Source organism: Mesoplodon bidens (assembly GCF_964165515.1).
Source record: "Mesoplodon bidens genome assembly, chromosome: 10".
NCBI lineage: Eukaryota > Metazoa > Chordata > Mammalia > Artiodactyla > Ziphiidae > Mesoplodon > Mesoplodon bidens.
In genome coordinates, this window is record NC_138172.1 from 82,992,965 (window position 1) to 83,008,709 (window position 15,745).

Consider the following 15,745-nt stretch of genomic DNA (forward strand, 5'->3'; position numbering starts at 1 on the left):
CCGGCTGAGCTGCAGCCAGACCCCTCAGGGAAGGAGGAACAGCCCCTCACACCCCAGAGGGACATTCCACAGCCCAGGCCCACGCTGACCCCGGCCAGGTGGCATGGCTGTGCCAGACAGAGGGGTCGACTGCGTAGAGTATAAGAAACCATAGAATCCTGAAACCCTTGCTCCCTCTTCTCCCCCAGGAGAAATTCCTAGTCGGTGATGCCCACCTCAACCCAGCCCAGAGCTGGAGGAGTGGGAGGGATGCAGGGCTGGGGCCCTGTGGAGTCAAGTGACAGCGGAAAGGGGGCTGGAGCCGGCTGGAATGCCAGGCTCTGAGCCGAGACTCTCAGGGGCCAGAGAGGGAAATCCCAGCCATTCAGGGGCCCCCAGAGTAGTACCAAAGACCTAGTGTATCCAGCCACCCATCCGTGGTCCCCAGAGCCCATCCCACATCTCCTGAATCACTCACAGCTCCAGAGGGCCCCATGTCCTCCTGAGCCCCCAAAGGACCCTCTACCCCTCCCCCATCCATGTCCTCCAATTCAGGGCTTCCCTCCCCTTCAAGCCAATGGCCTTCTGCTGCCCAGGAAAGAGAGGAGGAACAGCTGAAAAAATGTGAGGAGAGGCATGTAGAAGAGAGCAGCTTCTGGCCTACAGACTACTGGGCCACTACAGGGAAGCCCAGCAGGACCAGTGAGAGAGGATGGGCCAGATGGGCCCCCCACACAAGCTGCTGTCCCCTTCCTGGGAGATGCAGCTGCCTCTGGGTCAGCAGCTGGGGAGAGTGAGAATCCACTGGGGGGTGGGGGGCAGAGTGAGGCGGTGGACAAGGCCCCGGGTGTGAGTTGGGCCTTGATACCACCAAGTCCACATGGGAAACTGAGGCCCAGGAGCAGGAGGAGGAAGAGATGATACAGCCCAGGGAGGAAGATGAGGCAGAGCTCAGCTGTGGGCAGCCTGGGGGATGGAAAGAGATGGGGCCATGGTGATGGAACTCAGAGAGGCAGGAGATCAACTGAGGCTGAGGCAGGGGGGGGACTGGGGATCAGAGAGAGGAAAGGGATGAGAGGGCACACGGCAAAAGGTGGGAAGAGTGGAGATGATGGGGAAAGGGGGGGGACACTCAGAGAGGAGGGCAGGAAAGAGAGGGGCCTCAAGGGGACGCCAAACAAGGACAAAGGGGAGAAGAATCGGTTGGAATGAAACCCAGAGATGGGAGAAGCGGAAGACGGAGGCACGGGGGTTGAAACGAAGGGACTGGGGAGAAGAGAAGAGTAAGGGGCTGAGAAGGAAAGGGACAACTGAGGGACAGACCAGGGGAGACAGCGGCCCCAACTCCAAAGACTGAAGCAAAACTGCTTCTGAAGGCAGGACACAGAGGCCCCAGACCTCTTGGTTACTTGGATACATCCTAGTCCTCAGCCCATCTGCCACACCACGGCCCCCAACTCTATTCCCCATCCTTTCCCTCCTCCCCACCCCTCTGGCTCAGGCACACTCCCCTCCTCCCACCACACCTCCAGCCTGGACCGCCTGGTCCCTCCCCAAGAGGGGAGGGCCCAACTCGAGTCCCCACTCCTGCCCTCCCTGTTTGGCTCTCGCTTTCTCCCTCTCACCTCCAGCTCAGGGTTATCCTGGGTCTCAGTCCCCCCAGTCTCAGGCCTTTAGGGTTCCGGCTCTGGGGCTGCCAAGGCCGCCTGGCTTTGTCCGCCCATCCGGAGCCCCGGGAGCAGCTGCCCTGGCCAGCTGCGGCGGGCTTCGACGTGACCATGGCAACCCAGCCCGCTCCCCTCGTCGAGCCTCCCGGCCCCCGCAGAGAGGGAGGGAGCAGCCAGGCCAGGGAGAAAGGGAGGGGAGGCGGAGGACTGTGAACCGCAGGGAGACCGCAGACAAAGACCCCAGACAAAGGGAGATGAAGGGAAGCAGCGCGGGAGAAAGCAGCAGCGGCTGGCTGTGGCTGAGAGCTTAGGCAGCAGGCATTACGTCCTGCTGAGGGGGAGAATCCAGGCAAGAGGGACAAAGAGACAGGAGGTGGGAGAAGAGATTAACAGTGGTCCTTAGGAGGTCTCCTTCTGCGTCCCTAACAATTCATTTCTTCCGTCAGGGTTTTGCACTCCGGGGAGAACCAGGATACCAGTTTCCTAGTTGGTGAGTGCCCCCCCCCCAAGTTGTACCAAAGCATAGGAAGTACCCAAGGCCAAAAGGCACCCTCAGTTTTCCAGAACAATCCCGATTCAAACATATTCTGACCTGTCACCTCTGAAGTACAAATGTCATTGTCAGACAATGTACTCCAATGCTTGATTTGGAAAATATGCTTCCCAAAGCCAAAGGGGACTGATTAAGCTTGGAGAAAGTAGGGCCAGGAGGGAGCAGTAACGAGGCCTCACATGAGAGGAGGCAAAGTACCAGAGAAAGCAAGGCTTTGCCGCTGAGAAGCAAGGATCAAAACTGCCACTCACCATCTAGCTCCTCTTGCTGAGCCCTACGGCCTGCCAGTCCCCTCGTCAGAAAGATGGCGCTAATAGACCCCCGGGGGTCTGTTGGGATGATAATGTGAGATGGCAAACAGGCCCCATTGATGGAAACAACCATCCAAACCCCACTAACATGATCTCCATCTGTGGCTTTCTCATGTGTCACTTGGGTCCCTGAGTTCCATGTCCCAATTCATTCCACAGTTATGAAGGGTTTGTGCAGGGCAGGGTTCTGACAGTAAGAGCTATGAAGGATACATAGAGGAACACAACCCACTCTGGGCATTTACAGTCTAGAGGGGGAGCAAGGTATGCATATGTGTGTATAACTATGTATGTATATATGTATATGTATAAATACACATATGTGTATGTGTTTGTATATGTATATAATCAAGAGAAGACAGCCTGACCCATGCTATAGTCAGAGCTGGAAGAGGCTATGGGAACCCAGAGGAGGGGCAGGCCAGGTCCTCCTGAGTGGGGGCGAGGCAAGATCAAGGACAACATCATGGAAGAGTTGGAGCTGGAGCTGGGTTTTAAGTCAGACAAAGATTTGCAGAAACGAAGCAAGGCCATTCCTGGCTAATAGCAGGGAGACGTAAACATGGTTATGTGAAAACGCAGCTGTGGCTGGAAGACAGAGCCTGTACGCATTAACCTCAGAGAGGCAGAGTGAGGTGGGGTAATCTCATTAGTAGTTTCATTTATTCTGAAGGTGAGGAGGAAGGGCCTTGGGCCTTTGAGCTGGGAAACGCATGACTAGATGGGTGTTATTTTAAAAGTGGTTTCTGGCAGCAGCACGTTGGATACACAGTGCAGAGCAATGGCTGAGGAGGAGGGAGGAGTTCATTCCCCCTTTATCTCGTCCACATCCGCCCGGGGTTGTCCCCCACCCCCGCCCTCCAGCCAGCAAAGCCGTGAGGAAATGGTGAGATCCTACAGAAAAGCACATGCTCGGTTCTCTCCCGGTGTTTTCACCTATCATTTGGTTGTTTCCTTGGGGCCTCTGAGGTAGATGGGGCAGGGCTCTTCTTTTTTTTTTTTTCCCTGCTGGTGTTTTTCTTTTTTAATATTTTATTTATTTATTATTTATTTATTTAGGCTGTGCCAGGTCTTAGTTGCGGCATGCATGTGGAATCTAGTTCCCTGGCCAGGGATCGAACCTGAGCCCCCTGCATTGGGAGCTTGGAGTCCTACCCACTGGACCACCAGGGAAGTCCAGGGCTCTTCTTAAAAAGGGAATCAGGGGCTTCCCTGGTGGCTCAGTGGTTGAGAGTCCGCCTGCCGATTCAGGGGACACGGGTTCGTGCCCCAGTCCGGTAAGATCCCACATGCCGCGGAGCGGCTGGGCCCGTGAGCCATGGCCGCTGAGCCTGCGCGTCCGGAGCCTGTGCTCCGCAACGGGAGAGACCACAACAGTGAGAGGCCCGCGTACCGCAAAAAAAAAAAAAAAAAAAAGAGGGAATCAGGCCCGGAGAGGTTGTAACTTGCCTTAGATCTGTGGCAAGTTGCTGCTTTCCACCCAGGACTTCTAGATTCCTCCGCCTCTCTTTTCCAAAAGGGGGCGGGGGCTAGGAGGGAGATCCAGAACGGCTTCCTGAGTGGCTGGTCTAGGCAAAGGCCTGAGCCTCTTGAGTCCTGCCCCCTTGGAAACCGCACCTATCTTCAGTCTTTTGTAGGCCGCACGGTCCCTGTAATGAACAGAAAGACCACTGGGGGGCGCTCGCTGCACAGGTGACCAACACTACGGTAATTACTGGAGAAAGTGAAAACCTGGAGGGAAGGAGCTTCAAGCCTGGACGTGGAACCGGGGCGGGCAGAGCTCTGGAGAGGCAGCCAGGGCGGGAGAAAAGAGAAAGGCTGAGCGGAAGCTTAGGGTAGCTGCGGGGCTCATTAGTGTGAAATATGCTGACAGTCACATAGCAGAAATACTGTTATTTATGGACAGAATCTTAGAATCTTCACTTTCTCTTTTCTATCATTCTTTGCCAAAGCCTGGAGCATTCTCAGCAACCCTTGACCTCTTCCTGATAAAGGCTGCTGATTACTGAGCCTTGCTAGGTGCCAGGCTCTGCCCTCAGCACTTGCCCAAGTCATCGCATTTGGCCCTCACTGCAGCTCTGTGAGGTGGCATTTTGAGACACTTCCACTTTTACGGGGGCAGAAACTGAGGGTCAGAGAAATCAAGTAACTTGCCCACAGACACATACACAGCAATTGGCAGATCTGGAGTTCAAACACAAGTCCTTTTGACTCCAAAGTCAAAGCTGGGCTGGAGTGTCTGAGCTATCGTTATTTGTCCAACTCTAGGGATCTGTCATAAATCCTCACCCCTTCCTTTATCGTCCTTGAAGATCCTGAGACATTGTCCTTAACTCCTCTAACTTCCTTCATCTCCCAAGAATACTAGTGGTCTAAATTATTCTTGTTTGTGCACAATGTACAGAGATTGAACGATGGCTAACAGTTTGCCCAAGGTCACACCAGAAGTCAAGGTCAGTGCTAGGATAGTGTTTCTCAAACTGAGGTTCCATGAATGCTCTGTGAAAGTTATTAAATTCCATGTTTTTGTTTCATTGGTAATTTTTTGGGAAGTATTTTAAGCATGTTCTGGATCCTATGTAACTGATCTAGGGCCCTGCATGTGAGTGCCTGCATTTGTGTTGTGTGTTTACCTACTTGTGGTCAAGTTAGCACTTCTTTAATTGTCTGGGTTGCGTTCGTACCAAGTGAAGTCCAGGGGACACGTACTGACAAAGATTTCTTCGTTATTTGAACAGATACAAGTAGGGGGAGAACTGAATCATACTGGGCGCACAGTGGAATATTGTGTCAACTTCAAAAGAGCCAATTAGGTATTATGTGTTCACGTTGCCAGCACCAACTTCATTTCAGAAAAACGACACTGTTCATCACATCAAATTACTTTTAGTTTAAATTGTCTTTCCACTTTTGTTTGTATTTATTGCAACTTTGTTTTGGGTTTATGACTGCTTAAGTACTGAAGCAGGAAGAGTTCATCGTTAGCTGTGTTTGCACACATTTGTTATAAAAATAATTTAAGTCAAGTCCATGAGAATTGTATGTCTTCCAAAAGGGTCCATACATTACTCAAGTTCTAGCCCTCAGTGCAGGGCTAAACTCGACCTGGGCTTTCAGGAGTCTCCAAAGGAAACCTGTAGTGTCGGAATCTCTGTTAAAGTCCAAACCCCCACCCTCCCCCAAAGATCCAGCGCAAGGAAGTTAGAGCTGGGGACCTCGGGGCTGCTGAGACTGAGGGAGGGAAGGAGGGGTTACAAAGTGAAGCGGTCATAGGGCAGCACCTGGGGAAAACTCCAAGAAGAATTTACATGACAGAACGGAAAATTGAGATGAGAGTGTGTAGAATGTGAAGGTGTGAGAGAGACCACTGCAGGCTTTAAGTAGAAGGAAAGGTGAATTGTAAAAGATGATATTGGGCAGGTTTATCAGTGAGAATGCTTGTGGCTGCAAGTACCAGAAAAGGCTTAAACAAATAAATTTTTTAAAAAACAGAAGAAAAAAAAAAGTTCTAGGTGAAGAAGTTTCCTGGTAAAGAAAGGTTCTCGGTTAATTTGGTGGCTTTATGATGTCATCAAGGACCAGCTTCTTTCCAACTTTCTGCTTTCCCATCCTCAGTATGTCAGGACTCAGTCTCATAGACTTTGGTTGGCCACCTCAGCTGCAGACACCACATCCCACATCCTCAACAGCAATGTACAGAGGTAGAAAGCTTTTCCCAGAAGTACCCCCGCTGACTCCCCCCTAACTCCCCCCCACCATGTCTCACTAGGCCCAGAGCCCCACTCCTAAATCCATCATGGGAAAAGGAATGGAAATGGTGTGGCTGATTTAGAGCAATCATAGTAATATATCTCTTTCGGCCGTGAAGAGACCGTCTTCTCTGAATATATGGGAGGGCAGCACTGAAACAATAAATAAATAAAATTTGTAAAAGCTTTGCCAGCAAGGAAGGTAGGGATGGCCGTTTTGTGAATGCCAAAAGTGTCCTCTACAAAATGCTTTCATGAGATTGGACAGGCTTTCTTGAAGGGACTTGCCCGCCGAGGGGTTTGGGTCTTATCCAGTAGGTTCTGGAAAGTGTTTTTAAAAATTGAGTCTGGGCGTGATTAGATTTGCATAATGCTATAAAGAATTATATGAAGGCAAAGTGGAATTAGAGGCAGAGGTCCCAGTAATAAGGCTATTTTTTATGTGCTTCTAATTCTAAATCATATACATACTAGGAAGCCAGAACTGGCAGATGGTTGGATAACTTACCATGCCCGCTGGATCAGAGGGGCAGCAAAGACCACCCCTCTTGGAGATCTTCCACTGTGAACTTCACAGCTCTTCAGCCATGGGTGGAGCTAAGCTGAGTACAAACAGCAGACTCTTAATGCCTGCCCAGGACCCAGAACCACCCTGTGTGTGTGTGGTGGGGGGGCGATCAGAGGTCGGGGTGGGAGGGGGCTGATAATGTTTTAATCAAAGGAGGCTCACACAAGTGCTAAATTCTGCCACTATGCTCCTGAAACAGACCACTGTGTCCCATTTAGGATGCCAAAAGTGATATTTTCGATAATTTTAAGCATCATGCTGTGAACTATACTCCCATCTATGACATATCCATGGGTGTGGGACATCTCATGTGTCTCTCACCTAGACTCCAGGGAACCCACTGACAAGGGCTTCATAATGACCTGCCCCCTGACCCGAGGGCAATAGTGATACAGACAACGTGGCCCATGTCATCCTCTGCACTGCCTGAGTCCTTCCATTCATGAAATAAATAGTCTGCCACCACCACATGACCACGTGACCGTCAGCTGAGGCTTGAAGTTCACATCATGTCTCTGGAAAATAGCCTTCAAACTTCGCCTGTCCACTTGCCACTGCCCACAACCAGGGGCCAAATGCAGTGTATTAGTCACCTTCTGGAGACTTTCCTCCAGCCTCAGCAGGGCTCCCACCTGGAGTGAGGCTTGTGCTTCATGAAAATGCTGGTCTGAGGAGTAGGGGTTGGAGGTGGGAGGTGGAGGAAGAAACTTTTCTGCAGAGATCTATCCTCCCCATCATGGAATCAGCCTTTTAATTTATTGAACTGACGTCATAACATGAGTTCCAAAACTTCTACATACAAACAGAGTGAAATTTTTCAAACTGTGAAAGGATCTCTCACTTGATAAAAGAATCACATGAGGGACTTCCATGGTGGCGCAGTGGTTAAGAACACGGGTTCGAGCCCTGGTCCAGGAAGATCCCACGTGCCATGGAGCAACTAAGCCCGTGCGCCACAACTACTGAGCCTGGGCTCTAGAGCCCATGAGCCACAACTACTGAAGCCCGTGTGCCTAGAAGCCATCCTCCGCAACAAAGAGAAGCCACCACAATGAGAACCCCATGCACTGCAACGAAGAGTAGCCCCCGCTCGCCGCAACTAGAGAAAGCCCGTGCACAGCAACGAAGACCCAACACAGCCAAAGATAAATAAATTAATAAATTAATTTTAAAAAGAAAAGAGGGCTTCCCTGGTGGCGCAGTGGTTGAGAGTCCGCCTGCCGATGCAGCGGACACGGGTTCGTGCCCCAGTCTGGGAAGATCCCACATGCCACGGAGCGGCTGGGCCCGTGAGCCATGGCCGCTGACCCTGCGCGTCCAGAGCCTGTGCTCCGCAACGGGAGAGGCCACAACAGTGAGAGGCCCGCGTACCACAAAAAAGAAAAGAAAAGAAAAGAAAAGAATCACCTGATCCCATTAAGTAGCATCTTCTCTTAATGTTTCCATAGTGTGTGTGTTCACATCAATAGACACTTAACAGGGACTTCCCTGGTGGCGCAGTGGTTAAGACTCCACACTCCCAATGCAGGGGGCCCGGGGTTCAGTCCCTGGTCAGGGAACTAGATTCCCACATGCATGCGGCAACTAAGAGTTCGCATACCACAACTAAGGAGCTGGCGAGCTGCAACTAAGGCGCCTGCCTACCGCAAGTGAGGAGCCAGTGAGCCACAACTGAGGAGCCCACCTGCTGCAACTAAGACCCAGCGTAACCAAATGGATAAATAAATAAATAAATATTTTTTAAAAAATAGAGACTTGGGCTTCCCTGGTGGCACAGTGGTTAAGAATCCGCCTGCCAATGCAGGGGACATGGGTTCGAGCCCTGCTCTGGGAAGATCCCACATGCTGCAGAGCAACTGAGCCCGTGCACCGCAACTACTGAGCCTGAGGTCTAGAGCCTGCGAGCCACAACTACTGAAGCCCGCACGCCTAGAGCCCATGCTCCACAATAAGAGAAGCCACCGCAGTGAGAAGCCCGCGCACCGCAACGAAGAATAGCCCCCACTCACCGCAACTAGAGAAAGCCCATGTGCAGCAATGAAGACCCAACGCAGCCAAAAATAAATAAAATAAATAAATTAAACAAAGAAGGTTTGAGCATTTCACTATACATAAATTATATCTCCATTTAAAAAAAGAAGAAGAAAAAATAGAGACTTAACAGAGGCAGGGACTGAAAATTTCTGTCTTCCAAACAACAGAACAATTAGAAAGTAAGCAAATGAAAATGGAAATCTGAAATTCTAATAGTTTAAAATTTAGAAAAATATATATGTAGCTGGTTTTCCTGGACAGGAAGCGGAAATTCTGGGCTGGTATTCAACTCTGGATGACCTTCAAACCAAGCAGGAGCCTCAGCTGGGTGTCTCTGGGCTGCACAGCTGGAGGGGGGTGTGCAGTGGGGAAGGCCCAGGACAGGGTGAGAGGCAGGCAAGGGGCCGGGTCTTGCTGTTTGTTCAGTGGGGTGTTCTTCACGAGATCCTTTCCTCACCTGGAGCAAGTGGGGCAAGGACACATCTCTTTTAGGTGCCATTTGGGAGTTGAGGAGACTTTTTACCTTCACAGAAAACCCCGAGGAAGGTTGGTTCTGAAGGTTTTCAAGGCCAAATATAAACAGTACCAACTCTCTGGGTGTGCACTAGTTACCCCCTGCCAGGCACCTGCCGCCCAGGACTTGGGGCTATCTCTGTTCTAAGTGACAGATGATATTTTGATATGGTTTTCACATCATCAAGATATAGGCAAATCCCTTTTTTTTTTAAAATCCCTTTCTCAATCTTAAAATACCTAAGATGAACCTCCTGACCCTATTTCGTTCTGGATTTTTCTTCCCTGCTTGTGTGTAGAAAGCTCCCTGGGAGTAAGAACTGGAGGTGGGTTGTCTTTACCCACATCTAACATGTACTTACCTTTGCTCCAAACTCCTCGCTATTGAGCCATTGAATTTCTGAGTGGATGAAGAGATCGATGAGGAATTAGTGTTAATATTAACATTATTGGACTAAAATATGCATCCCATTCTGTGATGAGAATTGCTAAGTGTTCTGTGGGAGTCTGAGGACAAGTAGAGTTGATCCCTGAGTATTAGGCTGTCCCTTTTGGTTGCATCTGGATGGGATTTGGCACTTGTGGGGTATGGAGTCCGGGGTAAGGGGTGCCCAAGAGTCTGCTGTGGGTTTTTGAAGCTGAGGAGGTGGGAGGAGGAGACATGACAGCGGTTATGACAAGAGGGAACTGAGAAAAGTAAGAACATTCCGTGCTTGTTTTGTGCTTCTAACATTTTTGACCCTGGGGAATTTTAAAGGACTTTTTCTAATATTTATCTTAGATGGAGGAGTCATTCATTCAATAAATATCCCAGGTACTATGTAGGGGTTGGGAATAAACGGTAAATGAGACGAAGTGCCAGCCTTCAAGGAGCTTTCTAAGTTTGTTTTTTAGCCCCACAAGGACAAGGTGGAAATCCCAAGAGAGGCACTTTGACTGAGGCCCCAGGGAACACCCAATGCCCAGATGTGTGGACAGAGACACAACTCCCAGCAAAAGCAGAATTCCTTTAGAACTCTGCTGATTGTTAGGAATACGTCAAAATGGCACACCTGCAGGATAACATCCTGGCTCATTTCTTTTTTTATTTTAGCCTCGCCACACTACTTGGGGATCTCAGTTCCCCGACCAGGGATTGAACCCAGGCCATAGCAGTGAAAGCACTGAATCCTAACCACTAGACCACCAGAGAACTCCCATTGGCTCATTTCTTATACAAAGGAAAACACGGAGAGTTTGCTGAAGAAAGGAGGAGAAAGCAGCATAATGGGAACCATGGTGCAAAAACGTAAATTGCTCCCTGGCGATTGCTAAGATCTTGATGACCTGATAAAATGGTGTATAAGGCAGAGCAAACACACCCTTGTGATGAAACGAGAAATTTCATCCACAGTGAAGGATGCTACCAGAGGCAGGGTCAGGGTGGGTTGGGGAGGATCAAGATTGGTGTCTGGAAAATTAGTTGGGAGGCTGTTGAAACTGTTTCAGTGAGCAGTGTTGAACGTTTGAATGAAGACAGCCACCAAGGGGCAGGTAGGGACAGACAGGACACAGATTTCAAGGCAGGAAGGACTGATGTAAGGGGAGAGTGAAGAAGATGACTGTGTTCTTTCCTCACATACCGTGTTGCCTTGCCATGGAATGAAGACCCCACTTCAGTCCGACTCTTTCACTTTATAGCAAAAGGAAGACATTAAAACCCAGGAGGGCTTACCTGGTGGCGCAGCGGTTGAGAGTCTGCCTGCCGATGCAGGGGACACGGATTCGTGCCCCGGTCCGGGAAGATCCCACATGCCGCGGAGCGGCTGGGCCCGTGAGCCATGGCCGCTGAGCCTGCACGTCTGGAGCCTGTGTTCCGCAACTGGAGAGGCCACAACAGTGAGAGGCCCGTGTACCGCAAAAAAAAAAAAAAAAGAAGAAAAACCAGGAAATGGAAACCCTCATCTACAGCTGAGCTGAAAGTTGGGGGAGGAGCCCAAGTAGAAGCCAAGTCTCCCTTCCCTGGTCCCACCCCTTCCACAGGTGCACATTAGAGCCAGCCAGGCCCTTTCCACACACCTGGGCCTGGGCCACACCCCCTCCAGTGAATCAGAATCCCAGGGCTGGGACCATGAGCTATTTCAGGGCAGTGCACAAGCTTCTCTTCCTGCCGTGACCATAATAGCACATCCTGTCTAGACCACACTTTTTCTCTGTTTCGTAACTGCTTTACATAATTGCAGTACATTACATATTCCTACTGATAATTGGAAAGGTGCTGAGTGTTTGATGGAGAACTATGTGCAAACAAAATCCTTCTTCATAGGCCCATTAGCGGTAATAAACTAGAACTAATTTGCAAACATTTCATTGAAACTGCAGGACAGGGATGCCTTTGGAGGCTGCTCTCCAGTAAAGAAGAGTTAATGGACAATCATTGTTCAGTCAGCAGTTACCAATCTAAGTTTTGTAAAATTGATCATCTCTTTATAAGTTTATTTTAGTAAAAATAAAGAATATTTTTTAACATAAAACACAAATCTTAAAATTAAAAAAAATTGTGGTAAAATGCACATAGTATGAAATTTACCATTTTTAAGCGTACAGTTCATTAGTGTTAAGTACATTCACGTTGTTGTGCAACCATCACCACCATCCATCTCTAGAACTCTTTTCATCTTGCATGACAAGCTCTGTACCCATGAAACAACAACTTCCCATTCCCACTTCCCCTAGCCCCTGGTAACCACCATCCTACTTTCTGTCTCTACAAATTTGACTATTTTTCTTTTCTAATTTTATTTTTTTACTTTTATTTATTTTTTTGGCTGTGCCATGCAACGTGTAAGATCTTAGTTCCCTGACCAGGGATCAAACCCGTGCCCCCTGCAGTGGAAGCACAGAGTCTTAACCACTGGATCACCAGGGAAGTCCCTTGACTTTCTTTCTTTCTTTCTTCCTTTCTTTTTGGCTCGGTTGGGTCTTTGTTGCTGTGCGTGGGCTTTCTCTAGTTATGGCGAGCAGGGGCTACTCTTCGTTGCAGTGCACAGGCTTCCCATTGTGGTGGCTTCTCTTGTTGCGGAGCTCGGGCTCTAGGTGCACGGGCTCAGTAGTTGTGGTGCACGGGCCTAGCTGCTCTGCAGCTTGTAGGATCTTCTCAGACCAAGGCTCGAACATGTGTCCCCTGCACTGGCAGGTGGATTCTTAACCACTGCACCACCTGGGAAGCCCTTGACTACTTCTTATAAGTGGTATCTTACCTTTTTGTGGCAGCTTATTTCACTGAACATAATACACTCAAGGTTCATCCATGTTGTAGCATGCATTAGAATTTCCTTTCCTTTTAGGTTGAATAATATTTCATTTTATGTATAGACCACATTCTGATTATTCATTCATTCACTGATGGACTCTTGGGTTGCTTTCATCTTTTGGCTATTGTGAATAATGCTGCTATGAACATGGGTGTATAAATATCTCTCTGAGACTCTGCTTTCAATTATTTTGGGTATATCCCCAAAAGTGGAATGGCTAGATCATATAGTAATTCTGTTTTTAATTTCTTAAGGAACCACTACACTGTTTCCCATAGCGGCTCCACTATTTTACATTCCCGCCAAAAGTGCCCAAGGGTTCTAACTGCTTCATATCTTTGCCAACACTTGTTATTTTCTGTTTTGATAGTAGCTATCCTAATGGTGAGGTGGCATAAAACCTTTTTAGGACATAGGTTTACTAAAGGTTTTGACCTCTCCTACCCCTAACTTTGCATAAAGTCCTAAATTCCTTAATCACAATGTTTTCATCCAAGGAGATTTTTTGGAACATAACCCCCATGGTTAGAGAAGGAATACTCTATTGTCATCTTAAAGTCTTTACCAACTAGAAAGGTAAAATTTGAATTGTTTTAATTTTCTTTCATTATTAGTGAAGTTGAACTTTTCACTAAATTGTTATTTATGGTTTCTCTGTTGTGAATTATTTGTGTCTGAATTTCTTACATGGTACAAAATAAAATAGAAATAGCTATTGACTGCTTTCTATGTGCCAACTACTGTTCTAAGAGCTTTACATGTAGTAGCTTAGTAACTCGCTTAATCCTGACCCACCATGAGGCAGGTGCAATTATTATTTTATAGAAGAAACAGAAACATGGAGAGAAGCAAGGTCCTACCCAAGGAGTCTGGATTCAGAGCCTGTGTCCTTACGTACAAAATGGCCGGTATTTTCTTAATTTATTTGTTTGCTTTTAATTATTTTCCATTAACTATAAAAATGAAAACAAAATTGTGGTTAAATTCATCAGTCTACTCCTTTCTTTTATTGGACCATTTTATTCTTTTAGCCAGCTTAAAACATCCTCTTCTTTTCAGATAATAGAAAATACTTGGATTTTTGTTACATTAGGTGTTTTACATGTATGTATTTTCCCAAATAATCATTTCTCCCAAACTATTTATTGAATTATATTATTCTTCAATTGTTTAGCGATGGCACCTTTCTGCTGGTTTTTATTTCCTAATTGCTATTTTCTTTTAATGAACATTATATGTTCAGTCATCTCTTGGAGGATACTGAAGTCTCTTTCTGGTTGTTCTGTTCTTTTCACTTCATCCGGCATGAATCTGTCTCTGGAGTGTTGGTGTTGCTGTTGCTGGCTGCCTTCTTCAGTGTTAGTTTTTGTGTATTTTGGAATTTTAGTTTCCAGGTTCATTTCCAGGTTTTCTCCCTGTCATCTCTGCTTCCCTAGACCAGCAGAAGATGGGCTTCCAAGACTGCCCTCCATTCCTTCAATACCTCCTTCTTCAACCCAACCCCTCTCTCTCCACAAATAGCCCTTCCCTTTACCTTCTCAAAGTTTTTCACCTCCCCATGTCTGGTCTGCACTGGCCTGACCCCTCTTACCCCAGGATTAACAGATCCCTGGCCTCCTCTTATATTTTTGAAGTTATCACAGTGGCCTGTCCAGTCTCTTAACCAGCTTTGCTGCAGGGAATGGAAAGTTTGGAAACCATGGTGTGGGATGGGGGAGGAAGAAAGCTCTGGGGGAGGTACCATAACTGTTTTCCTTTGGTTGTCGCTGAGTGTAAAAAAAAAAAAAAAATCAGACACTTGCAGCACAGTAAGGGTTAACCTCCAGCCCTGGGCCCCAGTGGATCCCTGTAGCAGCATGGTGAGGAGGGGTGGTGCTGCCCTAGGTAAGGCCGGCTGTCTGCCTGTCAGCGTCTATTTGCCTGAAGGTTGACAGGCTTCATGCACAGAACTCACCCAGGCAGAAGCAGCAGCCGAGTACAATGAACTTGACCCAATAATAACAAAGTCTTGAACATTAAATTTTAAGTGCCTTTTTTTTTGCTCTGTGAGTGTGTGTGTGTGTGTGTGTGTGTGTGTGTTTGGTTTTTGATCTTGCGTCAGTCTGTAAACTCCTTGGTTGCAGAGGCCACATTTATCTTGTTCACCATGTGACTAGCATGGAAGAGGAATTCAGGAAATATCTGTTGACTAAAAGAGTAAGTGGATATTGTTTGCCACCATCCCTAGTCCAGTCCTGCCTCCATCCCAGTCAGGAAGAAGGCTGAATGTCATTTCAGAAGCTGTGGTCCTACAAGCTCTGCAAGACCCTGGGGCCTACAGGCATTGCTTGGATGCCCCACTAATGAAGTGGATCACAAAAGAGAGGAAAGGCATCTGACCACTGTGCACAGACTCCCCCCACACCCTGCAGATTTGGTGTCTCGAGGGTTCCAGTTCAGTGCCTGTGATGCTCAGGTGGAGATGGAGACAGTTACAATATCCCTGGATGGCTAAATTTATGAGCACATGTGAGACTTCCCTCAGATCCCCAGAAATACTTCGGCAGAGAAGGGGACTTTGCAGGGGTTGGGAAGAGACGCTAAAATTTGGGTTATTACCTTAAAATGACCCCATTTGCATGCACTTGCAGGCTAGTGAGACCCAGGGAAACTCAGGTTACATTTTTGAACTCAACCTTGATATACTACTTGCACCACAGACTAATTACTACCGCTGGGGTGAGAGCCCCTTGTTCTGTTGGGGATAGTGGCAGTGACAGTGGCTCTGGTGGAGTCACTGCAGGTGGCCTTGGGTAAGGTAGATTGGAAGTTCAAACAGAAGGAGAATAGAATGCTGTTTCACTAGAGCTTCTGGGCATGTTAATTCCTCCGTGATGCCCTGGAAGATATGAGGTAAGTGGGTAAGGTTGGTATTTGGAAAGCAAACACACAAGACAAATGAGCTCTTATTCAAGAGAAATGAGCTTCTAAAGAGTTTGAATCTCTTCCTCAATAAGAGGAGAATCATGAGGGAAGGGGCCAGAGCACCTTTACAGTGCCAAGCCTGGGAATGTCCCCATAAAGGTGGGACCATAGATG

General features: G+C 48.1%; 1 long non-coding RNA gene across 1 annotated transcript in view; it reads left to right on the forward strand.

The window, feature by feature from the left end:
* The window catches only part of LOC308623507, a 96,790-nt gene that overhangs the window by 20,413 nt on the left and 60,632 nt on the right, over nucleotides 1–15,745 (forward strand). The window contains exon 4 of the long non-coding RNA XR_014016826.1: nucleotides 2,093–2,136. This is a non-coding gene — a long non-coding RNA (uncharacterized lncRNA). The remainder of the gene's footprint in view (nucleotides 1–2,092; nucleotides 2,137–15,745) is intronic.